The following is a 16,734-nucleotide window of genomic DNA, read 5'->3' on the forward strand; positions in this document are numbered from 1 at the left end:
CACACCTGCATATGACAGGTGTACGCCAGTTATCCCACAGGTGTTATATAGATAGAACATATATAAAGGTGTATCGATGTATAACTTCCAGATACACGACATAGATATCGGCATAGACAGCAACATAAGTAAATTTGCTGATGACACTAAAATAGGACGTGTTATTAAATCTGACGAGGACTCGGCAAAACTACAGGAAGATCTAAACAAATTTTTCGAATGGTCTGAAAAATGGCAGATGAAATTCAATGTCGACTCGTCTTAAAATTACTCGAGCATAGGAGATGTAAGCAGGAAGCCAGATCTCAGATGGTTTCTTCAACTTATTGATGCCATAGAAATCCGACTGCGAAGATTGGGAGTAATATTAAGTAGGAACCTTAAGCCAAGTAAACAATGTGTTTGCTCGTAACAAAGACTAATAAAAGTACTTGGGTTCATACAAGGAAGTGTTAGTTACAAGACTGAGGTCATCCTAAAACGTATCTTCTTTCTTGTGAGACCACACACAGGATTACGCAGTTCAGTTCTGGTCACCGTATTACAGAGAATGGATATAGAATCCTTGGAAGAATTCAGAGAATGACAAGATCGGGCATTAGGAACCTTGAGTATAGAGACAGGTTAAAAGCACCGTAATTTACGCCCTCGAGACGTATTAGAGCGGGGCGACCTGATGGGGTGTATAGAGTGGAAGAACGAAAGGGCTAAACAAAGGGACATTAAAGGTACTCAAGTGTCAACCAGGAACGAACTCGTAGCTGTGGTTTTAAATTAGACAAATTTGGGTAGGCGTGAAATAGGTAAACTGGTTTGGAAACAAGTAGTGGATAGATGGAACAAGTTACCAAATATCATCATTAACTCGAATACGCTGAATTGCTTCAAACATAGGTTGGATGCTCATATGAGCAATAGGGGTTGGTTGTAAACGGGACTGCCCAGTATGGGCCAATAGGCCCGCTGCAGTTTCCTCCATTCTTATGTTCTTATGTTCTTATATAATCAACACATATTATCAGACTTACACATGTGCTTTTTCCCACAAAAATCAATAGTCGTTAATAAAGAAGACTTGTGTATGATTGTATGCAAACAACACAATACCAAGAGTTTGTAAAGACGCAAACAATCAGTTACACAATTGCAATACTTCAGTCACTTATAAACTGTAGTGAACCACGTTAAGGATACACAAATACAACTTATAAAACTGACTTACTTATAAACGATGTAACAAATATGAAAATACAAAAGATTATTATTTAAACATTAGTGAAAAAAAATAAAGGATTCACCTGAAGATTAGCCCCCCAACCGCTAGCTGTTTTCACCTGTAATGAAACACCCTAAAGCTACCTGGAGGGCTGGGTTGGGTTACTGTAGATTAGTTTAGGGTATGTTAGGTTAGTATAGGTTAGGGTAGGGTAGGTTGAGTTGAGTTAGGTTAGGTTAGGTTAGGTTGAGGTGACAGATGGGTTTTTCAAGAGGTAGCGTACATATACCTAACTTAACGTAATGTTAGCCTAATCTAACCTAGCTTAACCATAGTTTACCTTACTTAATCCAACCTAACCTAACCTAACCTTGCCTAGCCATACATGATGTAACCTAATCTACCATAACCTAATCTTACCTCACCTTACTTAGCCAAATTAACCAAACCCAACTTAATCTTACTTAACCCTTGACCTAGCTGCCTAGCCTACCTAGTAATGATGGCACATAGAAGAATATCAACAAAAATCATAAAAAGATAAATATAATTACTTAAAATCTCCTTCATGATAATTAAAAAAATCAAATTTCGCTACCTGGCGGCAGTTTGGTCAGGAAAGGGTGTTTTCAGGTGAAATAAGCTGGGGCGCCTAATCTTCAGGTGGAATAAGCTGGGGCGCCTAATCTTCAGGTGAAATAAGCTGGGACGCCTAATCTTCAAGTCAAATAAGCTGGGGCGCCTAATCTTCAGGTGAAACAAGCTGGGGCGCCTAATCTTCAGGTAAATTAAGCTGGGGTGCCTAAAATTCATGTGAAATAAGCTGGGGTGTCTAATCTTCAAGTCAAATAAGCTGGAGCGCCTAATCTTCAGGTCAAATAAGCTGGGGTGCCTAATATTCAGGTGATCCTCCTCTACTTAGTATATAAAAGGGTATTAAATTACCAGATATTAAGCAACAACGGCAGAAGTATATTTTGTCTTCACAAACAAGCTTAATTATTAATTCTGTCTAAGCTTAAATATTAACCCTGTTTACATATACAAGCTTAAATATTAATCCTAAACTTAAATATTAACTCTGTCTACATAAAAAGCTTCAATATTAATCCTATCTAAGCTTAAATTTAACTCCATAAACAAACTTAAAATATATATTCTGTCGAAGCTTAAACATTAATGCTGCCTAAGCTTAAACATTATCCCTACCTAAGCTTAAATATTAATCCTGCATAAGCTTAAATATAAACCCATCCACACAACTAAGCTTCATTTTACTGAACATAACATTTCCATCAAACCAAAAAACAATATATAATGAACCAGGTACAAAATTAACACTAAAAATTAACTTAACTAACACTGATATAACAAGAAAAATTAACATTATTCTTAGCTCTATTGTAGAAAGGTCAAGTCACAATTTTAATGAGTTAGTGTTTAGCTGTGTGTGTTTTAGGACAATATCGCCTTGTTTAACTCACTTGAACATAATCTAACTCGAGTGAACAAATTAAAAAAAAATCGAGTGAACAAAATTTTAAAAAACTCGAATGAACAAAATTTTAAGAAACTCGAGTGAACAAAATTTTAAGAAATTAAAAAATAAATAACAATGAATAGAAAATAAATACAACAATAAATACAACAAAATAAATACAATAATGAATAAATAAAATACAATAAACAATAGAGTACATCAACTGGGAACCTCTCGTTGATTACCGGGTTAAAACTTGTTTATAATGAGTTATATTATTAATAAAATAACTCTTAAACAAACTACCTCGTGCTAATTGGCTGTGGTTTATGTGTTGTGTTTTATCTAATGGTGTTCATTAATTAATTCTTGGTTTGTTCTAATAATAACAACAACCACAACAACAACAACAACAACAACAACAACAACAACAACAACCACAACAACAACAATAAATAATAATAATAATAATAATAATAATAATAATAATAGCCTTTACTACAAACTGGCCATTCACAGTTATAACAAACACCAAAAATAAAACGAATGTGGTTAATAATAATACAAGAGTCCAATAAATTCTAAACACAACGAAAGGCAAAAAAAAAAAGTAAAAAGAAAAAAAAAAGTCTTAGGTGTACAGGTATGCAGCCAGGTGATTAATTAACATCCGTTTAGTATGACAATAAATAAATTAACAAAAACAAAACTAATGACAGGAACCCAGCAGAGAAGACTTGACCACTTGTAACAACAATTATTATTATTACTGCTTTGTGTTTTTCTCATTAGGTCATTGAACAATAGAAAGTTTTATTACTCGACTAGCTAGCCCTTGAGGACGATGATTTAACTCCTTCAAGGACGATGATTTAACCCCTTCAAGGACGATGATTTAACCCCTTGAGGACGATGATTTAACCCCTTCAGGACGATGATTTAACCCCTTCAGGATGATGATTTAACCCCTTCAAGGACGATGATTTAACCCCTTCAGGACGATGATTTAACCCCTTCAGGACGATGATTTAACCCCTTCAGGACGATGATTTAACCCCTTCAGGACGAGATGATTTAACCCTTGAGGATGATTTAACTCCCCTGGGCGACGAAGGATAACTCTTCAGGACGATGACGAACTCTCTTGAGGACGATGATTTAACCCTTTGAGGACGATGATTTAACCCTCTCAGGACGATGAGGATTGAACCCTTGAGGACGATGATTTAACCCCTTGAGGACGATGATTTAACCCCCTTCAGACGATGATTTTAACCCCCTTCAGGACGATGATTTAACCCCTTCAGGACGATGACGAACCCCTTGAGGACGATGATTTAACCCCTTCACAAGGACGATGATTTAACTCTTCCGTGACGATGATTTAACCTCTTCAGGACGATGATTTAACCCCTTTGAGGACGATGATTTAAATCCCCTTCAGGACGATGATTTAACCCTTCAGGACGATGATTTAACCCCTTCAGACGATGATTTAACCCCTTCAGGACGATGACGAACTCCCCTTTCAGACGATGATTTAACCCCTTCAGGACGATGATTTAACCCCTTCAAGGACGATGATTTAAACCCTTCAGGACGATGCCGATTTAACCCTTCAAGGACGATGACGAATCCTCTTCAAGGACGATGATTTAACCTTCAAGGGACGATGATTTAACCCCTTCAGGATGATGGATTTAACCTCTTCAGGACGATGACGAACTCCTTGAGGACGACATGATTTAACCCCTTCAAGGACGATGATTTAACCCCTTCAGGACGATGATTTAACCCCTTCAAGGACGATGATTTAATCCTTTGAGTATGGTGACTATTTAACCCCTTGAGAACGACGGGTTAATCCATGAGTATGATGACTGGTTTAACCCTTTGACGACGATGGTTTAAAGCCCAAAAAATGCTCTTGTTAAGTTCCAATGATTATGGGTGTTCCTCCAGCAGCAGCAGTGGACGAGGCCTCACCACACCACACGGAAGCAGATGACTTAAACTTGTGACACGTAACGAGACGAAGATTGACACGTGAACCATTTGGGAGGGTCATCACCAGGGTCATTAAGTAGCCCCGAAGTTGTAGTCAAATAGCGTCATTATCTGGAGTAAGTGGCAGTGAACGGAGACGCCACGCTGAAGCACCGAATTCACTAGGGTTCAGAGGCCTTGGATTCACTAGAGTTCAGAGGCCCTGGATTCACTATAGTTCGGAGGCCCCGGATTCACCAGTGCTCGGAGGGCCTGGATTCACTTGGGTTCGGAGACCCCTGCTTCAATAGAGTTCGAAAGCTCAGGATTAATAGGGTTCAGAATCCCCGGATTCACTCGGGTTCAGAGGCCCCGGATTCACTCGGGTTCAGAGGCCCCGGATTCACTCGGGTTCAGAGGCCCAGGGTTCACTAGGATTCAGAAGCCCCGGATTCACTAGAGTTCATTGGCCCCGAATTCACTAGAATTCGGAGACCCGGATTCACAATAGTTCGGAGGCCCCGGATTCCATAGAGCTTAGAGACCCCGGATTCATTAACCTTCGGACATCAATTGTTAAATAAAGGTTAATACAGAAGGTTAATACAGAAGCTACATTATACAACCTTAATACGTAACACACAGGTAAACAAACAGTAGCTACCTGAACACCTGATGTACTCACCGCCTTAATTAATATTCAGAACGATTCATCTCACTTAATGTTTAACTGCTGGTAATTAGTGTAATGATCTGATCCTATTAATTGCTTCAAGGCCTTATGCTATATTTTTCTATTTCATTAATTAATTATAACACACAAAAACCCAAGCCTTAAGTTTTTGTAGTTCACTAATACATTATAACAACAACAACAACAAACACTTTCAAGGACAAACTATTAATATAATGACTGTATTAAAAACGTCAAGTAAGCTCACCTGTAGCTATAACTTGCCATAATTACTAACACAGTTCCTCTTCTTGAACTTAACTAACCAGACCAAAGCAATAATTATACCAGCTTCTATAATATACAGAACTAGAGCGATGACTGGAATAAATGTAAAACACTGATTGTAGTATAATAAATAAAAGAGTGTCCTGTTCTCTTAAGACTATTAATAAGACTCTTGTTACTGCTACAATATAAATGTCCAGTTGTAGATTATTATTGTAGAAGATAATTACACTACCATCCGGGTTTGCATTTATTATACACGACACAAAACAAACAAATCAGGAATAAAACTAAATAGATACAAGTATAAATGAAAGAAAAATATATCAGCGAGTAAGTGAATAAGAGACGTAAAAGACTACAAGACCCAACAAAGGCAGTAAAGGAGGAGGCAGAGTAGAACAGTACAGTAGCGGTGGTCAGGTAAGTTGCCCCTTCACAAAGACATCAGGGGCCGCTAGTGGTACAGTAGAACGAGAGCGTGGGATACCTCGCCAGATATACACACAGATAACCACAAACTCAACTCAAAATGATTTACCGCCTGGCGTTGTAATGGCAGAGCAGGCGGAGAAGAAGATGGAGTGGGGACAGGAGAGGGAGGGATTAATCTCACCTAATATATACGTGGACCTGTAAATGTTAGCTACAGGTATACCCCCCATGAGCGTAGATCTTGACATTGTTGAAGGAGGAGTGAGGCGAGTAGTTTCGAGTACACAGGGGCTCATATAAGCTCTCCTACTCGCACTTCTGTTTACGAGTGAGTCAGTGAGTTACTTCCTCCTCTGGTCTATTCTAAGCTTGAAATCCTCCAGACCCAAATAGGATGAGGAATTTTCAGAAGCTTTCAGGGCGTGAGAGAGAGGGACCATCATCTTGAAGACCCCTTATTTTCGTAGTGGATTCGAACCTAGATAATGTCCAGTTTGTTGCTTGTTATCAATACCTGAACCCCACCTGATTATCCCCTCCTCTCCCTCATACCCCCACCTGATCCCCTCACCCCTACCTCATACCCTACCTGAGCCCCCCCTCCCCACATCCCTTATAATTTCACCTGATCCCCCTCCCCACCTCCCTTATACCCCCACCTGACCCCCCGTCCCCCCCACACGCCTCTCTCACTCTTAGTTGTTTTGTTTGGCATTCTGAGTGATTAGCCCATCCGGTATCCTTGGCATGACAGAGTGATCAAGGCTGAGGCCAACATCTGTCTCTCTCTGTCAAGTTTCTCCCCAATACCTGGCCTCAGCGACTCACCTGAGGGGACTGTAAGGTATATTATTTTATCTATTTTTTTTTTTACTATGATATTTTAGGGTTTCATCAAGTGGCCAGATTACAAGAATTTCATGTGGAATATCCGGCTGTAATTCTCGAAGTACCGCACACACACGCACACACACACACACGCACGCACACACGCACGCACGCACGCACGCACACACACACACTGGTTTGGTCACCATGAGGTAAAAACAGTCGCCATTTGTTGATTGTATTGTGAAAGGACTGAAGAATGACTTAGCAACATACACAGACGTGAATGTAAATAAAACAGTAAAAGAGAAAAACACAAAGAATGGAGAGAATAATGAGAGAACAAGACAGAAAAAGAAGGAATGGCGACAACAATAAACGAGAAAAAGAGAAAAAACACAAACAATAGAAATAATCAGATAGAAAATGGGATAACAATGAACACTAACGAGGCGAAACCAGAGGATGGAGGAGAGGAAGAGGTCGACCACCAAGTAGCGCCTCACAGTGCATTTGGCCCCAGAGGAGAACTATCAATGAGCAGCGCTGCCAAGGTCAACAAGTCTTCTACAACTAATGATCTGCCAACCCTGTACAACTGGGGGATCGAACCCTGGCTCCTTCATTTGGGAAGACAAAGCGGTATAATCTCCTGCGCCACGGTATCCCCCTCAGTGTGTACCAGCATGCAATGTTTGTATCATAAGCTTGAGACTTGCAACAGTGTAATTGTAGACACGAAACATAAACTAAGTCTTGCGAGTGAAGGTGCAATAAGATGATGATCCAATGACTCAATGAGGGTAATTCTTATATTTTGATCAAAGTAGATTTTTTTTTTTCATTTTCGTGAGATGGAACAATAACAACAAACCAGGGAGGAAGGTGAAGGCACTTTACCCACAGTTTATTATATGATGGACGAGGAACAGAATTAATATATTGGCAAGTCACACACGAAGCTTCATAGAGCACAACAAATCAATTATTAATTCGGGACTTAATGACAAAAATTTGAACACGGAAGAGATAAACCAATTTGAATAGTTAGTCTTCCTTTAAATATAAAGAATTAAATCAACACTCATCCCTTTAATATTTTTCAGAAGTTTAATCATCCGACCTTCATTTGTGTCGGAAATGAGGTCTTGCAGATATATGAACCCCCGCCACCCCATTACCTATAATTTGGAGTCCTCAGACGTGTGCTGGGCTTTGGAATCATGGGAAATTTTGGAGGAAAAACATGCAAATAACTAACATCTCTGTCTAGGCGATTTTTCAGCTTTTCATGCAATACCAAACGTGTTTATTTTCACGATAATGGCCATCTGCTCAACACTTTCGACCATCTAGGGCAGTAGGTAGAATACAATGGGCCTTGAAAATGTGGTACAATTTTAGTTTCGGTTATCTCTGTATTTATATACCCAAACGATGTTTTTCCGCTAACCTAACCTAACCTAGAAACAGAACACAGGAACTATATCCTCCCCCCCCCCCTCCTCCCCCCCTGTTTTAGACCCTCCCTGACCTAACTTTTTTCTCGGAACGAATAATTTGCGACGGAAGTGTTATAGAAGAAAACTGTCTTAGATCTGTCTAAATTACTGATTCCAAAAGTTAAATTCCCGAGATTCCCGAGTTGTCCGAAATTAAAACTTTACACCCCCAAAAAACTTGAGTAACTTATTCTTTTATTTTCCTATTTATCTTCCTTTTTAAAAATTAATATACTGTAGAGTTCCGTCCATGTCCACCACCGAATCTTAACTGGAAATTTCTACACGTCTCTTTTCGGTCCACAATGAACAAAATTATGGATTAACATATTTTTTTTAAAGCGACACCCACACACCCACAAACGAGAAGAACCAACAGCTATGACTGGCCAATGCTGGTCCAGTTTGAACCAGCATTGGCCAGTCAAAATAACCGTGATAAAAAATAAAATCCACACATACATGTCTTTGGCCAATGACTTGCACTAAGGAAGTAAACTATTACAGACACAGCAACTACCAAACTACCGGGCGACTAAGATAATTGTTTCGGGAACTCCAACACTCAAAAGGAAACAACAAATCATCTTGGGATTTTAAAGATCAAACGCCTAACCAATCATTCTTAATTCACCATTTGGTTAACTTTGGTTGGGTCTGATTGAGTTGTATCGTATAAAAAAAAATAGTAAATGATTCACTGTTTATACGAATGACTAACTTCCTATGTTGAACTGTTCATTATTTGCTTAAGTTTACGTTCGATTTGTCTTTTCTCCCACGCCGGATTAACATTCTTCGCATTAGAATAATAACAGTTTATCAGCACCAACACGTTACGAAATAAGACGCAAAAACAAGCTGAAATGTCCACTAACACTTACTTACCTTTGGCTATTACTCCGATGGCCATGACGAGGTCCTCTGTTCAGCCTTCATCAAACACCTACGTAAACTGCCCACACCAGATGATCAACAAGCACAAACATACTCACACTTAAGTAGGACCACAATAGGTCTGTTCTGTGTGTTGAGGTGAATAATGTACTATTGCCATCACCGACAGTCCGACGCCAACAACAAACACTGCCATATGAAACTCAAGTGGATCGTCGTTAGGTCGTGATGTGTGCAGACTGAGAGGATGAGAGGAAACACATAAAATATATGAACATATAACTGGATTCTCTCTTTACTACTAAGTTTGGGTTCATTTTTTATAACATTTTTGTGCTCACATTACCAATAAAATTACTTAAAGATTGTGAAAGATAACGTTTTTTTCAGATAATCTAAGGCGTTTATTGTAAGGCGTTTCAGATGTACGGAATAGCTGAGGCGTTTGCTATTCTATCTGCACAGACTCTGCTGCTGACTTCTGCGCACGACACTTTCAGAGGAAAAAGTTAACGTCTCGATTAGGTGTTAGCGTTTGTAGCGAGGAGCAGAGCCCGAATAGCTAACAACTAATATTTCTCTCGGTGAAAATACGCGGATCATGGCCGCTTATGGAGAATATTTTGATTAATATTGAAGAGTTTGGGGGCATGTAAGGCAATAAAAACTGATATAATAATAAAAATAATCATATATATATATATATATATATATATATATATATATATATATATATATACGGTAGTATATTGGATAGGACGTAAAACAAAGCGTGAGGCATGAAAGAATTGAAAAGGACTGCGCCTATAGTTGATACCTCTTCAGGTTCCACCCCCTTTGCGTGGGTGCTGTCCGATTTCATTAGCCGTTGGTGACTTTGGTGTAACAAATTTGATAATTACTCAAACCTCCTAAGATGTCCCCACACACAACGCTTCCGTGACGCCTGCTGGACCACCACTCCACGACCCCCTGACGGAGACACGATGATCCTCCCCATACTGGCCAGATATTTTGTAAATAACATTGATTCTGTGTTAAAGGAATATCCTTCCTTTCTTAGGCTTTAGTAAGCCCCTTTATAATATTTATACTGTATATACTTGTCACACTTTCCAGATGCTTCTGGTGTCATTGTACAGGGGTACCTAGTGACAGCACTAGGATCCCGCTTCCTCTATCAAGGAATAAACAATTGAAATTGAAAATTGAATTACTCAAATTCAGCCTGCCCTCATTTTAGCTGAACTTGCGCGATTAGGGGTTAAAGGGAGACTTCTTCGATGGATCGCCTCTTACCTCACCGGACGTCAGGCCCGGGTTCGCGTTGAAGGCTCTATATCTCCTGTTCAAGAAATGAACCTCGGCACCCCTCAAGGTGGAGTCCTGAGTCCCACCTTGTTTAACACTCTCATGCACTCCATTGCATCTCTCCCGTGGCCGACAGAAGTTGTACACTCAGGATATGCCGACGATGTCCTCCTCCAAGCCCCTGACTACCTCAGCATGCAGGAAGCCCTTGATCTGGTCTCCAGAGAGTGTGATTCACTTGGTTTCCTTCTTTCAACTGCGAAAACAAAAGCCATGTGGCACGGTCGTGTTGTACCTTCCCCCTTCTCTTATCAGGAACGCCCTTGGGCTGGGTTAATGAGACAAAATACCTGGGTGTGTATGTATGTATGTAACTCGCACACGTTGTCAGATACCTTGGTGCCACCATCCCTGTACTTCTTACCATGTACAAGTCCTTTGTCCGTTCCTGTGTCGACTACGCCGCCCCTGCCCTCGTCAACATTAGTCGGACTGCTGTCAACCGTCTCGAAGTTATCCAGAGGAAAGCTGCTCGTATCATCCTTGGGGCTCCTCAGTGGACACGCTCTACTTCTCTATATACCGAACTTGGTATTTCCCCCTTACAGGATCGTGTCCAGGAGTTTTACCTAAAAACTACCGTTTCCATTCTAAGGGATCCTCGGGGCAACTATGGCCAAGCCAACTTGACTCCTGCTGTCCGAGGCCGACCTCCATCTAGAAGACAGTGGCGAGCCCTTCAGGAACACGACCTCCTGCCTGATATTGTTGTCACCCCTGCTGTTGGTTCGCCTCCTACCCCCTGGCTGGATTTTCAACCTGAAGTGATTGCCCTCAGTGGACCGCTCCCGAAATCCCAGGTGAACCCTGTTATTCTCTGCAAATACCACCTCTCCAGGATCGCCCACTGGTCCCCAGGTAGGGTCGTCCTCTACACTCATGGCTCTGTTGACCCCGCTACAGGTAGGGCCGGGGCTGGTGTCTACATCTCCCGTCCTGATGCCCCTGAGCCTATCAAACTGTCTCTCAGGGTTTCTGACAGGGCATCCTCCACTCAGGCTGAACTGATAGCCCTCCTTGTTGCCCTTCTCGCTGGGGAAGAAGCAGATGGTTTCTGCCCCTTGCTTGTCTGCTGCGATTCCAGGTCTGCTCTCGACGGGATCGCATTTGGATCAGGGGAAAATAAGGACCTCATCCTCCGAATACGAGGGTTACCATCCACACTTCATGATGCAGGCCGTCCAGTGACAGTCCTATCGGTACCCAGTCATGTCGGTATCTTGGGGAATGAGGCGGCAGATGGCCTTGCCAAGACTGGCTGTAACACACCTGACGACGTTGTTCCTCGAACACTTTTACAGCTTAGGACCCAAATTCGCCGCAAACAGAGAGAAGCTCGGGAAGCAGCCATCCCCCTGGACTCCCCGCCCACCTGGTACGATGTCCTCCGTAAACTTCCTGACCTCTCGTATATCTATGGGAAAGGGTCGCGGAAAAGGGGCGTGATTGCTGCCCGTATCATCATTGGGTTTGACTTTGCTTGGGAGATTGGTATCCCCGCATCCACTGAGCAACGCTCTTGTGCATTATGCAGAAGACCCGACAGCCGCACCCTTATCCACTACCTCCTAAGATGTCCCCACACACAACGCTTCCGTGACGCCTGCTGGACCACCACTCCACGTCCCCCTGACGGAGACACGATGATCCTCCCCATACTGTCCAGATATGATGTAAATAATATTGATAATGTGTTAAAGGAATATCCTTCCTTCCTTAGGCTTTATTAAGCCCCTTTATAATATTTATACTGTATATACTTGTCACACTTGCCAGATGTTTCTGGTGTCATTGTACAGGGGTACCTAGTGACAGCACTAGGATCCCGCTTCCTCTATCAAGGAATAAACTATTGAAATTGAAAATTGAAATTACTCAAATATGATTAAAACTTTAAATAAGGATTAACAGTTTGATTACAGTTCTGTAAGTGCAAAAATTAAGACATAAACGAACCTGAAATTCGTCGTATTACGTGCACAAATATGTGAACACAGCCGCGAGAGTTCTTATGCTTTCAGAGTCCTTTACAATGGGCCCGATTTTGTGTTATTCTTATTTATTGTTGACTGATTGACTTTTTTTTCCTTTTTTATCTTTATTTCCATAGTATTTGTTTTCACTATTTCTTTCCGTATTGTGTCCCAATAACATTCTCCTAATTTTATTGTTTTCTGAAGACATTGTTGTACAACAGTTGTTCCCAAGACGCGGTACAATGTTGTATTTTTTAATAACAGTCCGGGAATAGTAACGCGTTAGCTATTCCGTCCATCTAAAACGCTTTACAATAAACGTCTCTAGTCCACTTAACTCGAGTGGATCGTCTTGTGTACAGACTGTGACAGAGGAATCAGATATTAAAATAATTAACTAGATTATCAGAGTACACATAAAATGACTCAAAGATACTTACATAACCGTTGAGGGTTTTTTGTAGATGATATACAGTAGTCATATTGTATTCCACGTTTTGTTTGGCGTTGGCTGATAATGAGTTGTCCTCTGCTGTGTGTCCCCTGGAGAAAGTATAATGGCGGAAACGTTGGTGAAAGATCATTTAACCTCTAAATTTACAAGATTTAAGAGCTGAGCCACAGTTACACATTTGGTTATGGTGAAAACCTATAGCAGTTATAGAAACCGAGGTGGTGGTGTTAGATGTGTGTGTGTGTGATGAGCTTTCATTTCCTTGTGTAAGGTCGCAGGTGAATGTATGCCAGAGTAACTTTGAAAGTAAAAGTATGTAAGACTTTTGAAGTCATAAAGTAGTAGTAATGCCGAGCCATAACAAGGGACTCCAGCATACAGTTAAGAAACACAATATATACCTCGAGGGCCAAGGGGTGAGAGAGAAGGACATGATTTAGTAAACATTGGCAATCCGGTAGTCTTGGCAGAGCTCTTCGTTCTATTGTTTATGGGTTGAGGTGCGGCGTCTTTCACTGATAGATGCGACGCCATATACGAGTGACTGTGATTCTCTCTTACTCTCCCTCTACCCAGTTAACCAAACCCCATAAATCCTACAAAACGTAAGGGAGCGTAGGGCCCCTCAGGAGGCTTCAATGGAGTTCGGAGTAGGAGTATAAAATTCCCCCCAGTGGGAGTAACTCTTACGGTAGGAATAACACAGCTGAGTCTCGGCTCTCATAAACACTGTCACTACAGGAGGTAATACATGTTTATATATCCTTCAGGTGTTAATGATTTATGGGCCAGGTAGAAGTGAAATGCCGGGTAGTAATGGCGGTGGTGGGCCAAGTATCACTGATTCTAATCTACAATTCAATACTTTTTTGGTAAATGAAAAATACAGGATGATAGATGGAGAGAAGTGAGAGGTATAGTGAGGGAGAGAAGTGGGAGGTATAGTGAGGGAGAGAAGTGAGAGGTATAGTGAGGGAGAAAAGTGAGAGGTATAGTGAGGGAGAGAAGTGGGAGGTATAGTGAGGGAGAGAAGTGAGAGGTATAGTGAGGGAGAAAAGTGAGAGGTATAGTGAGGGAGAGAAGTGAGAGGTATAGTGAGGGAGAAAAGTGAGAGGTATAGTGAGGGAGAAAAGTGAGAGGTAGTGAGGGAGAGAAGTGAGAGGTATAGTGAGGGAGAAAAGTGAGAGGTATAGTGAGGGAGAGAGTGAGGAGGTATGAGTGAGGGAGAGTGAGAGGTGGTGAGGGAGAAAAGTGAGAGGTATAGTGAGGGAGAGAAGTGGGAGGTATAGTGAGGGAGAAAAGTGAGAGGTATAGTGAGGGAGAGAAGTGAGAGGTATAGTGAGGGAGAGAAGTGAGAGGTATAGTGAGGGAGAGAAGTGAGAGGTATAGTGAGGGAGAGAAGTGAGAGGTATAGTGAGGGAGAGAAGTGAGAGGTATAGTGAGGGAGAGAGGTGAGAGGTATAGTGAGGGAGAAAAGTGAGAGGTAGTGAGGGAGAGAAGTGAGAGGTATAGTGAGGGAGAAAAGTGAGAGGTATAGTGAGGGAGAGAGGGAAGGTAATAATCAGTAGGACAGAAGGTGATACACTAGTTTAGTCCCCGAGGTGTTGATCAAAGTCCAATAAGGTTGTTTTCTGTGGCTGTTTGTAACTAGGAACTCTTGCGTCGTTAAATTCCTCGTTACTGCTACAGACTGATGAAGGTCAAGGGGAGCGTCGCCACTTAATTTCTTATTACTGTGGACCAAATATTCACTGATACTTTCATTTCATTATATAGAATGCATATCTAGCGGACGATCAAGGTAATACGAGTATAAAACTATAAATTAACATACATGAACCAACTATAAGATTATGGTTGGTTAGGTTAGGCTTGTTAAATTCAGGTAAAATTAGATTGGCTAAGGTTCCAATAGGCTGAGTTAAGTTAGGTTAGGTTAGGTTAGGTTAGGTAGCGCTGCGGATGGCTTCACAAGTAATCAATTATTTCCACATATGACTTACCATTTTCTACAACTTTTTTCTTTCTATATCTTACAACACTAAATGTTTACTCGGGGTATAAAAAAAAAGGTAACTTAACGTAAGATAATCACATACACCACGAGGCACTGTCTGGCGGTGAGTAACACGTAACGCGGTGATGAATAAGTGAATACAAAATTATATAAGAGTAAACAACAGTGAGTAAATTACCTTCTCTTAGTGAATAGAGGGAGAGGGAAGACTGGCAGATGTCCTGGTAGTGTGTCTCAGATGTCCTGGTAGTGTGTCTCAGATGTCCTGGTAGTGTGTCTCAGATGTCCTGGTAGTGTGTCTCAGATGTCCTGGTAGTGTGTCTCAGATGTCCTGGTAGTGTGTCTCAGATGTCCTGGTAGTGTGTGCTCAGATGTGTAGTGTATACTCAGATGTCCTGATGAGTGTGTCTCAGATGTCCTGATGGTGTGTCTCCAGATGTCCTGGTGTGTGTCTCAGATGTCTGGTGAGTGTGTGTCTCCAGATGTGTCCTCAGTGAGTGTGTCTCAGATGTCCTGGTAGTGTGTCTCCAGATGTCATCACCAGTGAATTAGTGTCTCAAGATATCTCACCGTGGTGTGTCTCAGATGTCCTGGTAGTGTGTCTTAGATGTCCTGGTAGTGTGTCTCAGATGTCCTGGTAGTGTGTCTCAGATGTCCTGGTAGTGTGTCTCAGATGTCCTGGTAGTGTGTCTCAGATGTCCTGGTAGTGTGTCTCAGATGTCCTGGTAGTGTGTCTCAGATGTCCTGGTAGTGTGTCTCAGATGTCCTGGTAGTGTGTCTCAGATGTCCTGGTAGTGTGTCTCAGATGTCCTGGTAGTGTGTCTCAGATGTCCTGGTAGTGTGTCTCAGATGTCCTGGTAGTGTGTCTCAGATGTCCTGTTAGTGTGTCTCCGAATGTCACCAGTAGTGTGTCTCAGATGTCACAGTGGTATATCTCAGATGTCCTGGTAGTGTGTCTCAAATGTCCTGGTAGTGTGTCTCAGATGTCCTGGTGGTGTGTCTCAAGATGTGTCCTGGTGGTGTGTCTCAGATGTCCTGGTAGTGTGTTTCAGATGTCCTGGTTGTGTGTCTCAGATGTCCTGGTAGTGTGTCTCAGATGTCTGGTAGTGTGTCTCAGATGTCCTGGTGGTGTGTCTCAGATGTCCTGGTGAGTGTGTCTCAGATGTCCTGGTAGTGTGTCTCAGATGACCTGGTAGTGTGTCTTAGATGTCCTGTGTGTGTCTCAGATGTCCTGTTGAGTGTGTCTCAGATGTCCTGGTAGTGTGTCTCAGATGTCCTGGTAGTGTGTCCAAGACGTTCTCAAGCACATAGAAGAAGAAGAAGAAGAAGAAGAAGAACAAGAAGAAGAACAAGAAGAAGAAGAACAAGAAGAACAAGAAGAACAAGAAGAACAAGAGGAACAAGAAGAAGAAGAAGAAGAAGAAGAAGAAGAAGAAGAACAAGAAGAACAAGAAGAAGAAGAACAAGAAGAACAAGAAGAACAAGAAGAACAAGAGGAACAAGAAGAACAAGAAGAAGAAGAAGAAGAAGAAAGTCGTCGTCGTCGTAGTCGTCAAGTGAGTGTCTGTAAGTCGGTCCCCCCCCCCCTTCATCAACACACCCCTCATTTAT

At 41.6% G+C, this 16,734-nt stretch overlaps 1 protein-coding gene across 1 annotated transcript in view; it reads left to right on the forward strand.

Annotated features, from left to right (window-relative positions):
* Nucleotides 1-16,734, forward strand: part of LOC121865539 (retinitis pigmentosa 1-like 1 protein) — a 56,995-nt gene that overhangs the window by 1,459 nt on the left and 38,802 nt on the right. The window lies entirely within an intron of this gene.

The sequence above is a fragment of the Homarus americanus genome, unplaced genomic scaffold (assembly GCF_018991925.1).
Source record: "Homarus americanus isolate GMGI-L3 unplaced genomic scaffold, GMGI_Hamer_2.0 scaffold25483, whole genome shotgun sequence".
NCBI lineage: Eukaryota > Metazoa > Arthropoda > Malacostraca > Decapoda > Nephropidae > Homarus > Homarus americanus.